Source organism: Fundulus heteroclitus, unplaced genomic scaffold (assembly GCF_011125445.2).
Source record: "Fundulus heteroclitus isolate FHET01 unplaced genomic scaffold, MU-UCD_Fhet_4.1 scaffold_52, whole genome shotgun sequence".
In the NCBI taxonomy this organism is placed as follows: Eukaryota; Metazoa; Chordata; class Actinopteri; order Cyprinodontiformes; family Fundulidae; genus Fundulus; species Fundulus heteroclitus.
In genome coordinates, this window is record NW_023396945.1 from 2,044,532 (window position 1) to 2,066,514 (window position 21,983).

Below are 21,983 nucleotides of genomic sequence, written 5' to 3' on the forward strand. Positions count from 1 at the left end.
TAAACACTTGAAATGGTGACTTAAACTGACTCTCTATAATACATGGGTCAGTATAAAATAGGTGTTTATGCGTCAGCGCTGTTTAATATCGATCTCTTCTTTCATTGTGCTCCAATACCAGATTCGCATCCAGTGTACTGGGACAATCAGCCCAGACAAGAATGAAGCCTAGTAAATATTTCTGCTCCCCACAAACCTAAGCGGGGAAAAAAAATGCCCCTGCTCGGGTGTGATAATAAGTGCCAGTCCGGAGTTCTCCGCACAGCGGAGTGAGTCAGATCCGCCATGCATGCAGCCCGCCCTCCCTCTGGAGACACCAGGACCGGGTGCGCACTGCGCAGCGGAGAGGAGAAGCGTCCTTTCTCTGCTCTAATCCCTGTCCTCACCACTGCGCTGTCACACCACCGCCTCATAGGTGACCTGGAACCCGGAGGATTGCTCGCTGCTCACTTCTTTGGCTTTCTGCAGGAAGAAGACAAGTTGTTGTTGTTGTTTTTTTAACTTTTTGGCAGGTCTGTGGGAACCAGAAAATAATAAAAAAAGAGATTTGCGCGCAGCACCCGCAACGTATATAAATAGGTTGTGTGCGTCAGAAGATAAACATTTGAACTAGTTTTCTTTCATTCACCGCTGTCAGCCACGTCTGACGCGCCATGTGGACGCTCAGTTGACAAGCAGCACATGGCGCCTTGTTATGGTAAGTCACTTCCAAGTTTTCCTTATCCCTCTGTTCACATTTAACACGGGCGCTTGGCTCAGTCTGAAGAACCCAATAAAAAGTTTAATTGTCCCATAAATATTGCTTTTACGCGATAGCAGTTATTGCCGTAATATTCTTGGAAAATTGATTAGCCAAATGGGAATACCCTTGAAACGAGACTTAACACCGACTTAATTTTTTTTAATTCAGTTTTGGAGCACCTGTGAACAACTCTGGTATTTAAAATGATTGCATAGCACTAATGTGAATAGTTTTTTTTTTTTTTTTGTAGTGTTATGCTATATTAGGTGCCTTGTGGTTTTAAAAATACAAATACAAATGGTCATGATTGTAAAAAAAAAAAAAAAAATTTAAAAATGTATGAGCCTAATCACTTGTAGTTAAAACTTTGAATGGGTTAATAGTAAGTTCCAGTCCTGTGAACCTTCTGCTCCAAAAATAATCATTTGCAACTAGGGTTGTGCACCAGCAGCATGTTGGACTTTCACTATAACTTTAAAACACATAGAGCTGCAGCTGTGCTTAAAAACCTACCCTATATTCTAATATCTTTAAAATAACATATTAAGATGAACCCAGCACCCTTTTCCTTTCTGATACTGAATTTTAGAAGCTTTGGTAGTATTAGTAGCCATTATTACTGTACCTAGACCTCCTTCAAAGGTCTCAAGGTCGGGACATTAACCCTGAGGCTGCGTCAAGGACTGACGGGCCTCCATGTATAGGGCACCAGCTAACACCACAATAAGCGCTCCTCCAATTTTTGGCTTTCAATGAGGTCTCACCTAACTATTAATTTCAACAGATCAATTTTTTTTTTCGTAAATATTTAAACATATATTGATTCAAATAGCAATTTTGAATCCAACACAAAATGAAGGAATTTCAATATTTTGCAAATAATCTATACCTTTGCCAGATTTTTATTCAACTAAAATCAAAGTGTAAGGGGTTGGTTGATGTGTTATTGACCGAAGTTACTTAGAGTAGTTATTTCTTATGCTTTATTGAATAAGAAAAAATTTAAATATTTTTTTTTTTTTTACTAAAACCTGTGGATCTCAGATCAGAGCCAATCAAGAAAAAACAATGTCATCTGAAATGTGGCTGATTGGTGCCTCTCTAGATGAAATGCAGATTTATTTATTTTTTTTTAGCCAGGGTACAGTTATAGAATAAAGGAATGTAAAGAACAGTACACAAGAAACCCTCGAGCTGAAGCTCTGGGCAGTAGGTTCTCGTTTTGTCCTGAAGTTGGTCCTTTTTGTATTGAACCTTTGTAGACGTCAACAGAAATGTCTCTGTGTAATACTGCAGTGACTTGGTTGACATGGATTTTCTTCCAGTAATGAAACACACCTACCTCTGTGTGTGTTCTTCTTCTCATTGCCGTCACACTCTCTTGTAGTTTCTTTGTCGTTCTAGTTTTTTTTTTTCCTCTTTGCTTTTTAAACTCCTCGGTAAATGATAGGTTACAGTTCACCAAAGGAACGTTAAGTGAACTTTAATTACGTTTTAGTGCCGGATATTTACTTCTGACAATAAACAGGAGACAGAGAACAAGATTTTCTCTACGAGTGAAATAACTCCCCCTGTCACATCTTTGGAGTTCAGCGAATGCATATTTACAGCTTCTGCATGCGTCTCCCTTGACCTCCACATTTTAAGATAATTTTAGGATAAATGTTTTGATCCAATGCCTCTGAAAATTGCCGACAGCAGCATTTCTGCTGCACAAACAGCGACTTTCATTACTAGCTGCATAGTTACGGGTGCATTAAAGCCTCTGACAACATCATGCAAATGGATTTTATCCTTCCCATGTAACTTAATACCTAATGTTTGCATGATCTAATTTTACTTTAAGTTCTACTTGGTGGTTACTTGCAAAGTGAGCTGTAAAAATCCTGAATCGCAAGAAACATGTACTGTGTGGACTTGTATTGCATTATTTTAAAATAGGTTATTAAGATATTAGAGAGTAAAGGTTTACTGTAAATATATCTCTTTAATGTGAAAAAACGCTGAGCCGTTTGAAATTATTCACAGCCTTGCTGTGTGTTTCTCCACTCTGTTATATTACGACCACAAACTGGAGTGTAATTTATTGTGATTTTATGTGACACAAAGTAAGGCATAATTACCATATATTACAAAATTTTACATAAACTATAGCATAAAATATACTTTTTGCACAAACTATATTTTTTCAGTTTTCAGTATTTTTACTAATGAAACCCACTCTTGAAACAGCTATGCACGGGGTGCCATTTTGCTCCATCTCTTCTTTGCAAAATGAATCGGTATCAGATTGGATGGCATGCCTGCGGACATCAAGTTTCAAGTGTTGCCCAGTGTGTCATTTGTTTTTTAGTCTGGACTTTGGCTAAACACATGGACATACTCTCATCAAAACTGTCCACTTGTAGCTCTTGCTTTATGTTTAGGGCCGTTTCCCTGCTGGAAGGTGAACCTCTGCCCTAGTCTCACGCCTTTTCCAGACCCTAACAGGTTTTCTTCCTGGACCGGCCTGTAATTAGCTCCATGCATCTTTAAATCAATTCTGTCCAGCTTCCCTGTGCCTGCTAAAATAAAGGATGGAGATTACAGAATAATATACAGGCTAGGTTTTTTTTGCGCATATAAGGTTTTTCAGGTTGGCCAAAAGAAGTATAATTTTGGTCACATCTGACCAGAGCGCCTACTTCAACGCGTTTGCAAACTGCTGTGGGACTAGGGCTGCACAATATTAGAAAATCTGGCGATTCCGATAGTATTAGTAAATATTTCAGTGGTGATATTGGTTGCAATAAATGCCTATTTTCTTCCTTCCTCTCTTTCTCGTCTGTCCTTCCATCACTGTCTGACCTTCAGCATTTTTTTTTTTTTTTTTTTACAATATCATTAGTGTCCGGTGTGAACATCTGCTGCCGTGAGACTCCAACTGGCCAAATATTACATTGGCATGTAAAAGGCACGTTCATACCTCTTGGAATATATTGGCTAACCATTATTGCACTCCAAGCAGTCATTTGCAATATGAATATTTCACACAGTGATGTTTTTATGACGATAGACGTGTGATATATATTGTGCAGGGCTAAATGGGACTTCTTGTGGTTTATAGCCTTTTTATATAGCTTTACTTTACTCTTCCATAAAGGACAGATTTGTGGAGTCCACGTCTAATGGCTTCTCCGACGTCAGATTCTTCCACCTGAGTTGCGGTTGTCTGCAGCCCCTCCATGGACTATGGACCTCCTGGATTAAGACTGACTTTTCTCCACCTTTCGATTAGGGCGAGATGGCCCGTGAGACGTTCAAAGCTTGAGGTATAGTTTTATATCCTAACCCTGCTTTAACTGTATGGCTTTATCTCTGACCTGTCTGCTGCGTTCCTCTGTCTTCATGACGCTGGATGTTTTCTGGCGTCTATGACACCTCTGAGGCCTTCACAGAGCAGCAGGATTTATACTGAAATGAAATCGCGCACAGGGGGAGCCTGTTTACTAATTAGAAATCTTCTGAAGGCAATCAGTCACACGTTATTTTTGAGGGGTATCGGAGCATAAGGGAATGAATACAGATGCAGGCCCAACTTGTCAAATTTCTATTGTACAAATTTGTAACCTTCATCCTGCTGGAGGACAATGGAACAATTTGCTAGTTAGAACAGATTGTGTTTCGCTTCAAAAATGGCACTTATCCCTCTGTCTAATTTGTCCTGCTTGGGAACCTTTGTGTTTGGTTTCTCCCCCTTGTGTCTGTAAAATGTTTTTTTTTTTTTTTTACAGTAGTGGCTATTTGCGTGTTTGTGTGTTTGTCTGAGTATTTGGGGTTTTTATGAGCATTACCTAATTCCACTGTGTGCAAAGAATGCGCTCTAATGGCCATGTGGTCATGTGCATGTGTGCACACATGCATGCCTGTGCAACCGAGCTTTCTCTAGTCCCCCCCCAACCCCCCACCCCACCCCCTTCCTCTCTCCACGGCTTCCATGTAAAAGCTGACGGAGAGCGCACCGAGTTCATCTGAGGACAGGGAAACGCTGTTTCTTTCCAGCATGAATCATTTTGGAAAAATGAGCCTCTGTACCGAATTGCCCTGGCAATTTGGCATGTTCCTCCATTCTGCTTTATTGTCTATTTTGGCTGAACTTGCAATTCTCCGATTCCCTGCCAAGAAAACTTTAGGCCCTATATGTGACAAGCAGAGCCAGTTTCAGAATCTGGCCCACGGTCTACAAGCAAATAAAATAAATCCCTGCAAAATATTGTGCTCATTTCCTGTTTAGCTGTTAACTCCAGAGAGATCTGAAGGTCTTTACAAACTTCGACCAGAAAAAAGCCCAGATAGTGCTTTTATATGAAATTAGAAGCAAGTCATGAGGGAAAAACTGACACGAAACCACTTTTAATGTTTACGATTTTCAGGTTACGACTGCCAACACCCTCTTTTTGAAAGCGATTTTCAGAGGCTAAGGCTTCTGCTCTTGTTCAGTTTGAAGAAAGGAGCAGTGGGACTGGGCGGGAGGGTGGGGGGGGGGAGTAATTATGTAGTCAGCCAGCCAGCCAGCTCCCCTTATAATTTTGCAGCCGCCCTTCTCATCGCAGGGAGCAGAAAGGGAGTGGCCTGTGCTGGGGCTCAGGCCGAGCCAGCGGAGGGCTGTGGCGGGCGGCAGCTGGGGAGCTTGCTACCTACGTCCTCCAGTTCTGGCCTGGAATATGAAGGCTTGGGAACGGCAGCGAGCCTAATTACAATGACTGATTGCCCGTCTGTTGGCATTTCTCAAACAGTGATTGTCGTGTGTGTAGGATATAAAGGGGGGGAGGAGGGCCATCACTCATTGGCCTTCCTCTTTCGTTCTTTGCTTGAGAACAGCCAGAGATTGAGATCTGATTGGCTGCAGGGAAAAGAGATGTTTCATGATTTGGTGAAGCGGAGCTGGTGGAAAGCCAGAGACAGGTGATGTTGCGCTGGTGTTGCTTTGGAGCCAATTGAGCCTCTGACATCTAAAGGCATTAAATGAGGTATTAAATACGTTGATTATATTTGCAAAGCCGAACAATTTCTGAATACCTAAGAATCTTCAACCTGTTGACTTCTTGAGCGTTTTCGCCATCCACACTCCCGGAGCCGTAAAAAAATAAAAAATGGGAAATAAAGGAGTGGTGCCGAATTGGGCATTTGTCTGTCAGCAGACCAGTAAGAGGTGTGATGTGTGTGTTAAGTGGGAGCTGGTTTGAGTTGCTCTGCCATGCTTTGTCCATTGCTTTGGCTTTTGTTCCAACAGTAATGAATTGTGGAAGCCTTGGCTTCAGCATGAGTGTCTCATAGCAACTGAAAAGAGAGACGGAGAGCTGAAAAGGCCAGGAGGAGATCATGTGCTTCTCTCGAAAAGGGCAAGACAGGTCTGACTTTTTTGGATATTTTTTTTTAGAAAAATATAAATCCAACTGGGCAAATTGTGCTTTTAAGATATAAATCTAATTGATTGTCATATGTGTGTGTGTGTGTGTGTATGTATATGTATGTATATATATATATATATATATATATATATATATATATATATATATATATATATATATGTATATGTATGTATGTATGTATATATCTATATATATATATATATATATATATATATATATATATATATAAAAAATGTTTCATATGTGTCCACAAAATGGTCATTGTTGCTCTGGAATTATTCACCCCTCAGCCAATAATTTACCCCGATTTTATACCCACATGCTGCTTTTTCTACTTCCATTTCTTACTGTAAACAACTGCATATAAGTGTAATTTTCTTTGGGGTTGGGTCCTTCCATAAACCATGGAGATAAAAACTTGAAAATGGTTTTATTTCAATTGTGTAGGCTGTTACTTTCTAAGAATTTTTAATTGTTCCCCTTTTTAATTTATTTAGATCCCTGTTTGGACAGGACAGCTCTTATGAAATAGGGCGGATTCTACCCCTAACCAAACCAAAATAGCTCTAGGTGAACGTCTAAGTAGTCAGAGTTCGTCAGAGTAGTATAATCACAATTATTACAGGCAGACAATGCATAGGCTAAAGAGATGCTACCCATTTTAGGTCGGGTAGACCACGCCTTCCAGGTAAATACAAACTGGGCCATGGAATACAGCTCTCTTTCAAGTAGGGATTGGAGATTACTAAACAGTTTCTCGTTATCAGGAAAATAAAACGATTGTGATCTTTTTTTTTGTGATATCAATAAACGTTAATTTATCATTTTTATTATCCCCCAAAATCTATTTTGTTGGCATTATCAATTTTAACATTTACCATTAAAAAGCATCAATAAATATCACTTAATTTCAAAATAAATATATTGGAAGTTATTGGGTTTTGTTCAGCAGTACAGCTGCACCACTTAATGTCACTGATTTACTGAAAAGTAGCCTAATGGGTAGGTTTTAGGTTTGTGGGACTGTGATAGTGTGCAGTGAGTTGCTCTTGTTGTGAGTTCTATTGGAAAAGTAGACTGCAGTGATTTTTTTTTTTTGATACTCTTTATCATTACGTTTATTGTTGTTGCCATAAACGCAACAAACTATTATGTGAAGATTTGAATTCCATGTTGCCTAAGCCTAATTTTAAACCTGAAAACCTGGCGTATGAAACACCCAAAATGATACAAAATGGTACAGAACAATCAAGGGGTGAAAGGACCCGGCAACTTTCCTTGAGGTTTAGACTTCTTTCCATTTACTGTCTGATTTGGATAGGGACCATAACAAAAGTTGTAATAAAAATAAATTACACTCATTAAAAGTCTCTTAAATCTACATTTGAAAAAAAAAATAGAACATGGTCACTAAAATATCATTAATGCACTAAAATTGTTTTACTTTCATTTCTATTTTGTCTTACCATGACTGTACTTGGTAAGGGTTAGAAATTAGGGCTTAAATCAAGCTTATCGCAACTGTGAAGATTTCTGACAAAATGTCAAAGATGTATCCAATTGTTTTCACTGGAGACATTTGAAATGGCTACATTTATGTCTGGCTGCCATGCTGATGAAATGCGGTGTCAGTAAAAACGTGCCCCGTAAGCTCGATGTTCTAGCGAATTGCAATGCTTGGAGCTTTTTTTTATGCATGTGAGGGTTAATTTTTATATTAGGATACACATTAGTTAATGGATGAATATATATACCCCAGGTTAGTGTTACATCAGCACGGTCATTGTCGTAGTGCGGTCATGTTTGCCCTGTGACCTAGACACTACCTGTCTGCTGCCATGGTTACAGGGACAGAGCTGGTTTAGTGGCCCAACTCTAGGGATTACTTTCCCTGGTCTTTAGCAATCAGGCCTGCACCCAAGTGACTGTAAAATGGACCAGACTTCACCTTAACAGTTAGGGGAGCTCTGGAGTTTGCCCCTGTGGCCTTTAAAACCGTCCTAAGTGCTGTGTGAAGGATTAGACTTGTGCAGCCTAATTATTCTGGTGTCACTGACTGTTCCTTTGTGATCGCGCTCACTTGTACTGATTAGCTCGTGTAAATGAAAAAGCCTACAATATGGAAGGGTTTCAGGTTGGGATGGGCTTTAATTCCCTTTACCTGTGAGTGTTTAGGATTGGCCTATCAGACGTCATTTAAAAAACATCATTGCTTGTAATAAAAAACACATTTATCCTGTTTATCAAGAGAAAAATACAGTATGGTCTTTGAAACACTCTTTTAAAATAGACAAGTTGTACATGATGACTTTGAAATATGGAGTTCATTTTATTACTATAGTTGAAACTACGCTGTGTGAAAAACTATTTGGCAAGTGATCCTATAATCAGTTTTAAACATAATTTCCAACTCCAATCTATAAAATAACCTGAATTCGATTCAAGCATAAAACGATATGTGTACTTGTGTAATAAGGGAGGTTGTGGGCCCTTGAAAATTAAAATTACTTATTTATTTGACTATTCCTCACATAAAATGGTCCAAAAAAAGAGATTGTAAAATCTATCAGGGGGTGATCATAGAACCATCAAGCATATTTTCGAAAATTGTCAATAGAGTTGCAAGAAATTCATTGAGAAAAGAAATGTGTAAATTATCCTGCAAAATGTCAAGAAAAACAGAGGTGTAATAGACTAATGAAACGAGTAACTCTTGGAGGGCTAAATGAATGGGCCTATGGCTGGATCGGATCAGTAACTGGCACAGAGCTCCACTTAGACTTAGACACTACCAAAATGGAGGCGGATGGTGTATTAGTTTGGGTTGGTACTATCGGAAATGAGCCAGTTGGACCTTTCCGGGGTAAGGATGGACTCAAAATCCACCCCCAAACCTATTACCAGTTTTCAGAAGACACTTTATTCAAGAAGAGGAAGAAGTCGGCATCTTTCAAGGAGACCATGATTTCTTTGCAGGGCAATGCTCCATCGTGGCTAGCTAGGAAAGACTTAAGGAATAAAAGATGAAAGAATAACAACATGGTTCCCTTCCTCACCTGATATAGACCCCAATGATAACATGTCGGACCTTCTGAAAGCTAAAAGGCTGTGGTTGCTGCTACACAATACAGTTTGGTTATTTATATATTTTAAGTCGATGTTATTATCCCTTTAACAGATAAATCTAAAAAAGTGAGATGTGGAATTGTTTACATTCCATTGAATTACATAGAAATTGTTCACACTAAAAGTTGTCCAATAATCTGAACTATGACTTTATTTTAAAGGGAACCATGTACGACTCAAACATCAATGACGCTGCTTAAAGCGTTGTACCAGATTATAGATTTGAGCTAATTCATATATGCAGTCTCTAGGCAGGTCAAGATAAATGTACCTTTCATGACTGGTGTTGAATAATTTAGTTTAGGTTTGGCTAATCTAAGTGTTATAAATTCAAAACTAGGGTTAAATCTGAATACATCTTTAGGTAAGGACTCTTTAGCCAAACCGGAAGTGTGTCGGCGGTCGCCATGATAAGTCCTGTCCGAATAGTGCAATCAGTAAGGAAGAAGGTAGGAAAAGGAGCCTGTATGCTTCCTCTCATGGCTAATTTTGCATAGGAATCTCACAATGTCTCTTACTGGCGCTAATGAGCTTTAGGGAGTCCCACAATCCTTTTTGTGACATGACTTATAAAGTACAGCCCACCTCATGTAAATGAACAAAAATGGCCCGGAGAGAAGAGAGAGTGCACATTGTAGTTCATTTGCAGAAGGCTGTAGACTATGATTTGATCACAATCATCCATGTACGTTTCCGTTGCATAATGACGTATGTTAAAGGCTGTTTAAAATCGACACAGCACTCCGAAGCACCTTTTCTACCCATGATATTGTTATAATTGTTGACCCCATGAAAGGTCAATGAGCAGGAGCTAGGAGCTATAATTAGACGTTTTCGGATGGAGCCTAGAAATGGTCAAATCCTGTCCAGATTTATTTAAAAGGGCATAGCGTAAGTTCCAGGATTTTTTCAAATGTCTGCCCCCTCTGCCGCTGTGACTGCTCAGGTCTTTTGTTTAGAGGCATAATGTCTTATGAGGTAAGAAAGCTATAAATATTGAAGTCAGCCCATGTTCTCTTGCTAATGCATTGATTACGTCAGATACTCAACAAAGTAGCCAGGTTAACGAGAGTGCGCAGCTCGTCCACACCCACGCGTACGCCCAGATAATTCAGCCTGAATAACTCTCTCATGAACTGAATATCCAGCCCTTAGAGGCTCCAACTCCAGTAAATAGAGGGTAACTCATGTTACATGCTGGGCAATTGTAAGGGCATGTATGGGAAAGGAAATAAGTAACACTTAACTTCAAAACTTGCACAATGCAACTTTGAATCATGAACCATAACCGGATTTTTCGGACTATAAGGCACACCTAAAACCCTTAAATCCTGTCAATCTTGATGGTGCACCTTTATATATGATTTAAGTTGCGCTTACTGACCAATTTTATGTGGTACAATGCGCTCAAAAATCTGTTAAAATTTGTAAGTACGACTTTGGTTAGCAACGAGGCCGCTCCGCTCAATGGATATTCGTATTGTTAGCATCTAAAGACTTATCGCTTTCCTGTCCATCTGCCGTGGTTTCTTTTTTCAAAGTATTCAAAATGCTGTCACACAAAAAGTTTAAAAATAAGTGAAGGCTTATTCAGTACTTTTGTACCCGAGTGTCCTCAGCCAGCCAGATGACGTCTTTACTAGCCAACTCCCTTTCCCATTTGTGGTGAAGAATAGGTCAAACTTAAAAGCAAAGGTCCTTCCTGCATTGTCCTGTCTGTGTTGGTGACTTCATAAAGAGCATAAATTATGGGAAGGACATTATTTGCTACCTATATGAAGAACATCTTGAAGATCTTGAGGTTTTACTATCATTTGTTGAATGTTGCATCCATGACTGAGAGCTAGGTAAAACACCCTGCATGGCTCTGGAGCTGACGATAAATATTGGCTCATATTTGTTAGTGTTTTATCAGACTCTTGATGTCTCTCCTAAACTTTACAAAAAACTTGCAGTCTTGTAGGTGTCCACCAGATGCTGCAGGCAGCCTGCACTGTCCCTTTGCACGTCAGCCAGTCCTGTTAAAGTATCCACTTTGAAGCAAAAAGGGTCTGAGCTGTTTCCATGGCATTAAGATTGCGTATAATTTAGTTGTTCATCACAGAAAATGGGTCCCATTTCAAGCTATTAAGAGGCTTTGATCATGCATTTGTTGAATGTGTCTAATTCCGGTGATTTAACTCGAGATTCCGGAAAGATGAAGAAAGCAGATAAAATTAAATTCATGAGACGTCACGGATGGGAGTTTTCTTTTTTTGTGTGTGTGTGTTTTAGTTTTTTCAATCACAACTGAAATTCTACTAACATTTCGAAAGCAGTCAAAGGTTGTTACCTTCGGTGAAACATCAAAACAGAATTGAGATCTGCCGATAATATTATCTAAATAAAAAAGTGAGATTTCACGTGAACAATATTTATCGCCTAAACTTGCTTGAGTGAGAGAGTTGCAGGGCTTTGTGTCGGGCTCAGGAGGGCAACTTTTCAGTTAACTTCGGGAACAAAGCTACCCCCTGCAATATGGCATGCTGGGAGATTTGGAGGCTGATGAGAGTGTGTTCCAAATGTCCACAGAGTGCCTCTGAAGATCTTTTCAAAAAGCTGAAAAATGAAGTTTGAAAGTGGAGCTGTGAGAGGGCTCTCACAGCTGTAGGTTTCGGCCCTCTTTTAAAGAGATATCACCAAAACATTTCTCACTCAGAAAGAAACTTGAGAAGTGCTGACCAACTGAAATGTTTAGGTTAAATTAAGGGTAATATTCTCAACTACTGGAATATGTTACATGTAATCAGAAATTAGGTTAATTACAAGTATATCTCCATAGATTAGAATGTCATAAAAAGTTAAATAATCTCTGTCCCCCATTTAAGAATTTGTTCAGTTCCAACTGGAACGCCCGTAGTGCTGTTTTAGGATCTTGTGAGAAGGGACATTACACCGGCTGAAGTGAAATCAGACAGCTGACAGCAGAATCCTGTACTTTTTCACATGTTGATGGGCCTATTTCAGCATCACCAGTGTGTGGAAGTGAGTAAAAGATTTTTGTGACATTTGTCCAGAAAATAGGCTTGAATTGGCTTTGAAGGCAATCATGTTTTTTTACATTTTATGTATACATTTTCCTTGTAGCTTCATGTTCAGTTCATTTGTGTCCCAGTATGTCCACAGCAAAAGCTAAAGCGCACTACCTACTTATGTCACTCAGCTCAGGAAAATCATCAGCTTTCTTAGTAACCCTACAAATGAGATAATCTACCATTTAAGCTCCTAAAGTCTTTGACATACTTTCCCCAAACTTAACCAACGGACATGGTAGCGGTATAGCAAGTCCTGGAGATCTGCATCGGGTTCTTCAAGAAGCATAAAATATTGATATTGTTGATGACCCCTCACTCTTATATAGTTAAGTAGTTTTACAACTGGCTACATTGCATGGTCGAGCTGCAATGCTGACCACCCAATGTTGTTTTTTTTTTTCAGTAAGGTTTGGTGAAACATCTGTGGTGATGTTGGCAAGTTTTGTCAAAGATTGCTTGAGCCTCTCATAGAATTCCATCACATTGTTAAATAAATCGTCTCCCCTTGGTTTACGTTTTAGGGAGTCCATGACTATAAACTCCTTAGTTTTCATTAATCCGTCTGATGAAAATGAAAAGCTAAGCAGTGATCTCTGTGTTGTCACTTTTGTACAGTGCCAATGACTATAACATAAATCACTCTGCTTTTTTGTTTAGCTTAGGCGCTAAATCTTCATCAGTTAGCTCAATATGGCGAGTCACTGTACTGCATGATAACCAAATCTGTTTTAATTTGTTGTTGTTTTTGGGCCACAAGATATCTGCCATCTCTGTCATGCTCTCTTGCAAAAAAAAAAAAAATCACCTTTAGAGAAAGGCTTGCTGGCCTTTGCTAATTTGAATGTCGGCAAATAACTTGCCTTGGTGCTTGGCTCACCTGTAAATTGGCGGCCAACTTCTGAACCATAGATGTCTGTTGTTAGTTTGACCAGTTGCTAGCATAAATGGCAGGTAAAGGGTATGGCAGGTAAGCAACATTGTAGCCACAGCGAGCCTGGGGTAAACTGACAGAAGCAGGTCTGCCATACAATCGCACCAGGCAAAGCGGGTGAAGGGTCTTGCCCAAAGACACAATAATGGAATTGACAGAAGGGGGGTTCAAGTTGGCAATCCATTGGTTACAGGGTGAACTCCTAGCTCCTGCGCCACTAACAAGATTTTCGGCAAATAACACATACAGGCATGAATCAGACTTTGGTGAAAAAATATTTTTGTTCATTCCTTGTTAAATATTTGGCACTCACTGTTGACTTCTGTTCTCTTTGGTACACTCATCGCTGCAATTTGTCAGGCTGACTAATAGTTGTAGTTGCTATGATCCAGGTAAATGGGAATCTGCTCAGGCATCTGACTAATACAATACAAGCATTCATCCTTGGCACAAGGTGGCAGCTAGTAGCATAACAGAAGAAGACAACAGGTAAAGTGTTGAGCCAATAACACACTGTAGAGTTCCACAGTTAGGGTTAGTGTTCACGTTTTACCAATGAGAAAAGGGCTGGACAAACATTGCATCCAAGGTAAAAGAAACAACTGGTGACTACACAGAACACAAAGGTTTGTCTCACAATTTACCAACAAATATCCGTACCATCCTAACGACTTTTGGGGAAAATATTCTGTGGCCTGACAAGACAGAACTGGTAATGTCCGGAAGGTGTGCCTCCGCTTGTGGTTGGTGTAAAACTAACACAGCATTTCAAAGAACATTAAAGGAGAAGGTTGCCCCCCCCCCCCCAAACGAGATGAGTTTTATCCTTTTATCAAATTAAACCAAATTTCCAAACATACAAAAGATGTCAAAGAGGATGTGTTGTATGACTCTCCCTAAGCGTGTGAGCAAACCTTTAGCATGATGAACATCAAAGCACCCAGAAATCCCCAGATGACTAATGAAAACCTCAGATATGTACTAAGATTAACACTGTTCCCACTAAAACTGTATTTAAGGGACATTTTAATGCATTTTACAGGTATTACATGCAGTGTCCGAAATGAACTTCGTGATTCACTGGCCAAGTTGGCCGGTAGATGTAAGAATCATAGTTTTTACCGGCCAAAATATGAATTCTGACCGACCCCTGCTAAATGTCTCCACGTAATTCCGCTTAGTAATTAGCCTGCGCTAAAAGCTAGTTGTTAGCAAACGTACATGGCGTAGTTGCTGTCGGTCTCGCATCACATGTGCGAGTGTGACTGAAAAACACGACTTATTTGGTGCAAACATTTAATCGCCATGTCGCAGCTAGCCCTCTGAAATGTACTCCCCAAACAGAAAATTTACTCGCATTTTGCTTCTGGCAAGTGTTAGTTTTGGACCCTGAGTACATGTGAATTTCCCCATTAATAAAGGAAAATCGTGTGTGTGAACTAACATATATTAGGGAGATTTTGTGTGAACAACATGATTTTCATTCATCTGATGTTGGCCAAGCCCATCTGTCGAATTTAAAAAATTTATGCAGCCTCTTATCCAAAAACTTTGCCCATACCTGTTCTTTCTAGTCCAATAGAGGGCAAGAAATTTACTTCTCTTCTGTTATTGAATTTCATTACATTAAGGCATAGTGATTTTTTTGCTTTTTGTTTGTTTGTTTGTTTGCATTTGGATTTCTTAGCCTATTTCAAATACTTAAAACTTATTCTGTGTAAGGCATTTTAGTCTTCAGGTCGGCCATTAATCAGGCCTGAGCGTGGATAGCTTCTCCTTTTTCAAATATTGAATCATCTTTTAAAACAGCTTTTGTATTTACTCAAGTCATATCTGTTAGGTATTATATCTGTTCAATCTAAAACAAGTAAGACAAAGCAAAAACTGAAGAAATCGGGAATGGAGCAAATGTTTCAGGGCACTGTATTAATTAATGCATACATGAGAATAATCTTGGATTATCTGTTGGATTCAAACATTAAATCTATTACTGCAGAAATCCTGGAAACTGCAGAAAAAAGGAGTTTAAAGGCAACCCTGTGATAAAAGCATAAAACAGTTTCATGGGCTAATTAATCCATAATGCTGGTGTTGAACCTATATACAATTTTTAATGAATTATACACTACAAATTCATTACAAATTGGTCAGTGGTGTGGCTTGGCTTGTTACTGCATCATTTTATGTTTGTATTTTCCAGTTATTGCTAGTTGTGGTTACGGTGGTCAACTTTGTTTTTGTGTTGGCAGCTGAGGCTTTGCTCAGTGGTAGGCAGCCGGGAGGGTTCCTGGGCCTTTACTCCACAGCTTCTCCCTCACGGCTCTCACACATTGTACCATTCAAGGCCCAGACCGTACATTCAGCCCGCTCAGGGCACAGCACCATTGTCAGAATAAGCTCAGTTGAAAAGCCTTCAGGAGGTTTTTTTTTTTTTTTTTTGGTGCAAGCAAGTAAGAGCTATTTGCATTTGTTCCAGTCTTAAAGATTTCACAGGTCAGTTGAGACAGGTGGTTATCGAACATGATAGAGTTTTACCACTGACTGTCATCTCTATTATTCATTTGTCTGCCTCACGCTTTCTATATCCTAGCACCCCATCATTATTTTAGAGTATGTCTTCTGAGTCGCTGAGCTGAAACCTATGTTGTACTGACATTATTTCTTCCAGCAAGTGATTCAAACTGAACCCTTCAAAGATGATATGTATTTATTTTTATAGCACTGAAATTAGACCATAAAATTAATGAAAAAAACATAACATTTCTAAGCTGTCACTACATGCTTGTTATGAGGAATTGCTGCTAAGTCGACGACAATGCAGGCGACTGTCCACAGTGGCTACATGCTTTTTCAGGAGTGAAGGTTGCGCAGGCAACTCATGTGACATAAACACAGCACCGTGGCGGGGGATCAGACACATCACATTGAACATTCACACATGTTCAATGTGATTTTTATGTGGGTTGGCAGGGGACTCGCTTTGTAGAGCGTGGTCATTAGAAAGGAAGAGTCCGAGGACGCTACTGACAGCCATAACAAAGCCGATATCTGTCTCTGCATGAACGCAACGCTGGACGGGGCCATCTTTGTTGGTGTTCGTGAAAGTGAGGGTTACATGCGGGTTAGAGAGAGAGCCGAAGCTACGGCATCATCGTTTAAGAAAAGATGCGGCTTGCATGTACACACGGAAGACTGAAACTGCCGTTTTGAGATTTATCCACTCTGGGAACCATTTTCAAAAATGATTGTTTACAGTCTCCCAAAATGCCGCATTCATGTGGGCTCACAGCTTAAACGGCATGATACTTTCTTACATTGACCTTACCTATATTGACATCTATGGAAACCATTGCCTTCCTGTGGGAACGTGCTTAGTCAGGTTTATAGTTTATATACATGACTTGGTTTTATTTATTGGCAAAATGAAACCATCATCATGCTCAGAGGGAGGTCAAATTAGATTTTACCTCCCTCTTTCTTATCTGGTAGTCTCAGTATTAATCCTTCATTGCTGTCAAGCATTAACAGCTCATTAAGGCAAGGTCGTGTCCCATCCTGTTTTAAGCACGCTGAGGTTACTCCACTACTGACAAAACACAATCTTGATGGCAGCATTGATGGCCAATTTCAATACTGCCTTTTCCCAGTAAATTACTGGAGAAAGTTGTAGAAAGTCAGTTTAAATCCCTAATACACAAGTTTCACATTTTTTATTCTTTTTAGTCTGGTTTTAGAAAATTCTATTCCACAGAGACCGCTCTTTTAAAGGTTTATAGTGATCTTTTAATGGCTTCTGATTCAGGGAAGTATTCTGTAATAATTTTACTTGACCTCTCCGTAGCCTTTGATACAATTGGCCATACATTTTGCTAAATCGGTTGAAGGTTTTAGCTGGTATCTCTGGGTATATGCACTTGACTGGTTTTCCTCTTATGTATCTGGGAGAATGTTTTCCGTTTTGGCGAACAACTACACCTCCAGAACTGCCTCTCTAACCTGTGGGGTTCCACAGGTGTCGGTTTCGGGTCCTTTGTTGTTTTCTTTTTATATGCTCCCTTTAGCTGGCGTTATTAAATCATTTAATGATATTTCTTATCACTTTTATACAGATGACAATCAACTATATATGTTTATTTTGTTGAGATTTTATTGTAATTTATCTTATTTTTATTTATTTTATTTGTTGTTTTATCGGTTTTCTGTACAGCGCTTTCTGATTGCATTGTCTGCGAAAGGCGCTGAATAAATATACTTTACTTACTTACTCGCATCTTAGTTCAGAAGATCCTTGTCTTCAGAAACTTTCAAAATCATTCATACTCCTTGATTAAAATGTTCAATCTAGGCCTCCTCTGACCAAAACACCTTTTTCTTCTCCATATGTTTGCTGTGTCCGTTGCAGGTGTCCATGACTGCAAAGGGGCCTTCTTAGGACTTTCTTTCAACACTAGATTTATTCTTCTTACTATTCCATAATGGACAGATTTGCATAATATACTACTGATAGTTTTATCACTGACCAGCTCTCAAACATACGCTGTTGATCTCTCCTCCAGAGTTGACATGGGCCTCGTGGCCCATGTCAACTCTGGAAGGAACAGAGAAGAAAGCAGGAGAGCAGGTGGAACTAATTAGGGTGACAAGCTGAGGCAGAGGGAGTACAATGAAGTGGCAGAAGACAAGGAGGGAAACAGAACCAAACAATCATATCAAGATCACAATGAAAAAAAAAAAAACAGAGAATGACAAAATAAACTCACTAACTGAACTGAAGACAGGCAGGAAAACAAAGATCGAACCGATACAAGAATCAACGAAATAAATCCATAATGAGCAGAATACCAAATAATGACAGCAAACAAGGAGGACGGAACAGAGTCTACATTGTAATAAACAATAATAAAATGTGAAGAATTGGACAGAATGCACGATCCCCAGGTACCCAACACTAAAAATGATCAAACACCTGGGGATTGTGACAAGAAATACTTTGTCGGATTGGTGCAAATAAGCATGGTATTGATCTGGGTCTGCTTACTGTTAAAGGTATAATGCAGGGGTCAGCAACCTTTTTGAAAATGAGAGCTATAAAATGAGAGGGCTACCAGTACTGACCTTTGACCTAGAAGAGTCAGAGCTCACCTTAATGTTACATAAAAATTAACATAATTCATGCTTTTGTCATTTTTAAATCTATATAAATGCAAGTATGATTTTAAAAAGGAAAAACAACAAGATAAAATACAATTTTGGATGCAGCTCACTGGGGGGTTGTGCTATATTTTGAAGCAGCCTAAGGGACGACATGTGGTCCTTGGGGGCTAGCTGATGCCCACGGACGTCATGTTGGTATAGTGGGTGTTCTTTTTTCAGCTTCGAGTTCTGGGGGGGATCGTCTTATTTATTGGTTGTCCCACATGCCAATCATTGTGATGTGCTGACGTAACACTAATGTGCATGTTCGTTTCTTGCTAGTTTTCTCTTGCATGTGCACTTTTAGTGTTTACATATCCAGTTATCAAAATGGCTGAGAGTCGCAAGAAGCAAACTGTCTTACAAGTTTATGAGAAGAAGAGGAAAGCCTCAGAAGAAAGAAATAAGACCATAGTGTATTTACAAGTTTTTTTCACGTAATCCCACTGAAGAGCAGAAGAACAGGTAAATCAAAAAGTGACCTGGACATTTCTTACCTACATTTCTGGATACATTGTCAACTCTACTTTTGCGTGTGCATCAGATTGACAGCCTGGGGGAGGCACTGTCTCTGTGGAGGCTTGTTTTTACAAATAGCGCTCCGTAACACCAGCCTGAAGGTAAGCGTCTCCAAAGCTTTATCCCTGACCTGTACATTTTCATGTATTTCACATTCATGCCCATCTTCATGTTGGTCTATCACATAACATCTCAATAAAACACAACATAGTTTGTGGTTGCAATGTGACAAAGCATGAAAAACGTTCAGCGGTGTGAATAATTTTATGAAGGTTTTCTCACATTGAAAGAGAGACTCAAGTTCATGGACAAGTCCACACTCTCACACTGTGGTGCTGGGTGCATCATTGAGGGAACATTGTGTGATTAATTCATGCAACAACACAGTAATTCATATTGGTCGCCAAGGGACTAATATCGGACTTCTTGGACAAATACACTGACGCTAAAGACTATTTGCATGCTTTAAGCTTCCCAGAAGCCATTTGTTCTGTATAGTCAACTGATTTCATTTCTTTAAAAAACAAATATTGTGGAAATATTGTCTTGTTGTGTCTGTGTTTTATATGTTATCTGTGTGCTTCCTGAGCCAGTGTCTGTCCCAAAAAAATCCACTATGGTAACACATGGTGACAATAAAGATTCTTGACTGCCAGGTACACCGTTCTCCAGAGTGACCCACAAGAACATTATCTGTACACGCCATTTAGTTATTGCCAGAAGTTTGTACAGTTAGAAAACACATTCAAGGCGCTCCAATCAGGATTTCTGCATAATAATCAGTTGAATGAAGAACAATCACCCAATCACAGCATAGTTTTAAATCTCTGAAGTCTGTCTCTGATTTTTTGAAGCAGGGATTGGTTGAGTTCCTATCAGCAGTCCTGTACCGCTGTTCACCACACCTAATGCGTAGTGAAGAGTGGTATAGTTTGGAGAGACAGAAAGTTTCTGACCGAAGGGACAAACTAAAGGCCATACACAATGGGTCCATCTCATTTAAATAAAACACTTTAAAAAATAATCACATTTCAAACTGATGCTGTTTCAGAAACAATAATACTGGTGTCATTTTTACATTACACATTTATTAACCTACACGTCAGCAAACAATAACACTGAAGACCGTGTTAGTATGTGTTTACTTAACAATACTGTTCTGTGCTACAAATTGAAATGTGTTGATGTGAATTGGCAGAGGAACTATCTGATGAAACAGTAAAGCTGTGTAAAAATGAGAATTTCACAGCCCTTTAAAGGGAAGTCTATTTATGAATGTTTACACTGCATCTGTTTTGCATCAGATACTTTCTGTGGCCAGTCATGCACAACATATTCTCTTTCGTGAAACATGTTAACATGAAACATCTTTTGTATTAATGTCATCCAGAACTGACTTCAGTTTAAATAATCATTGAAATCTATAGAATAGCATTTGATACTAAATTAGCATATAATTGCTATAAAGCACAGTTATGTAAAAAATAAATAAAATGAAGACACATAAAGCAGGGATGTTTTACTGTGGCAGAACCAGGCCAGGTGAACATTGTAGGATCCACCATGTTTTCTACCATGTATCAGAGTGTGCTTGAGGAAAAGTGAGGACAACTGCAAAAAAATCAAGCTGAAGCCATACTGGACCCTGCAACATGCTGTTGAGCTATTATTACGCACTGTTTTAATGTTATTTACTGTTTATTTAATAACTCTTGGTCTGTTAGGTATTATCTGGTGAATGTCAGTCCAAACAACTATTAGGACAACAGTTGAAATGATGATTCTAGCCCTGGCATTCTTTATGTGTGCAGAGCAAACTCTGCACACATAAAGAATAAAGGAGTGACAACTTCTCTTCAAGTTCAAGAATTCATTATCAGAAATAAAATGAACATTCAGAGAACATCACTATAGAATGCTGTTTATCTGAGTTAAACACTATATTTCAATCAACAAATCCTCTCCACTAGGCTAGAAACTAAACTACTAAGCAAAGTGAAGATAAAAAGATGCTAAGGAACTATGTAAACACAGTCAACATTAATGCTTCGTATTAATGCCGTGATAATGCTCATAGCACTATAAAACAATGGTGGAGTGAAACAGAAACAAGCATTATGTTTAAAACCAACCGTAGTAGTGTTGGCTTGTTGGTAGCACTAATGCTATCCAGGAATCTAATAACGCTATGCTAGTGGACATTCTGCGCTAATTTCAAAAAAATTAAGCTCCATTTGGTCGTAATGAGTGGACCGGACAACACAAACATTGATATCTTATCGGTGTATTAAACCCTTACGGAAATAAAGTTTATGATAACTAGAAAAACACATGAGCAAAGCTTGGTTTCCATAATGCTAGCAGAAGCTAGCCCGTTAGCTCCAGGGCTGTTTACTAAACAAAACCTTAAAACAAAGCAGTAAAACCATTTTAAATAAACTATTTGACTTTCCCTGCCTAACTCTGCCAAACCTCGGTGCCTGTGTGCCAATTTGGTTCACTTTGGGGCATTCAGTTGAAGCAGTATGCAGACTGGTATTCTGAGCAGCGAGCAGGTGGCTAGCTCAAAACGGGGCTGTGAGGAGGTGGCTCTGAGTCTCAGGCCGTAGGAAGCTCAGCGCTGCAGGCCTGCATCATGTGGATCTCTGCGCCGCAGAGGTGTGGCTCACTCCCAGGCAGCGTTTCTCCTGCACAGCTTCGAAAGATCATAAACAATCTGTTTCATTGCAATCGTCTGTTCGATTTCCGATGTTGGAAAAGGACAGGGATGTACTTAGCTTGGCCGACCCTGCATGTTTGTAGGTCTGTCCAGAGTGCGTGTCCCTCCAATGCTGCTGTTGAGGAACAGCGTGCAAAGAGTGTTTGTCTGTGGACAGGGTTTTTTTTATACAGTGGCCCCCTGCTGTGATAGGCAGTCCCCTGAGGGCTTGTAAAAGTCTCACATTTCGTGTTTTAGTCCACATGGCTTGATTGCACAACAATGTCGA

The 21,983-nt window shown here is 39.4% G+C and overlaps 1 long non-coding RNA gene across 2 annotated transcripts in view; it reads left to right on the forward strand.

The window, feature by feature from the left end:
• Nucleotides 1–283: 283 nt before the first annotated feature.
• The window catches only part of LOC110366445, a 65,272-nt gene continuing 43,572 nt past the window's right edge, over nucleotides 284–21,983 (forward strand). For both annotated transcript variants that reach the window (XR_004929695.1, XR_002426680.2), the window contains exons 1-2: nucleotides 284–697; nucleotides 3,885–4,053. This is a non-coding gene — a long non-coding RNA (uncharacterized LOC110366445). The remainder of the gene's footprint in view (nucleotides 698–3,884; nucleotides 4,054–21,983) is intronic.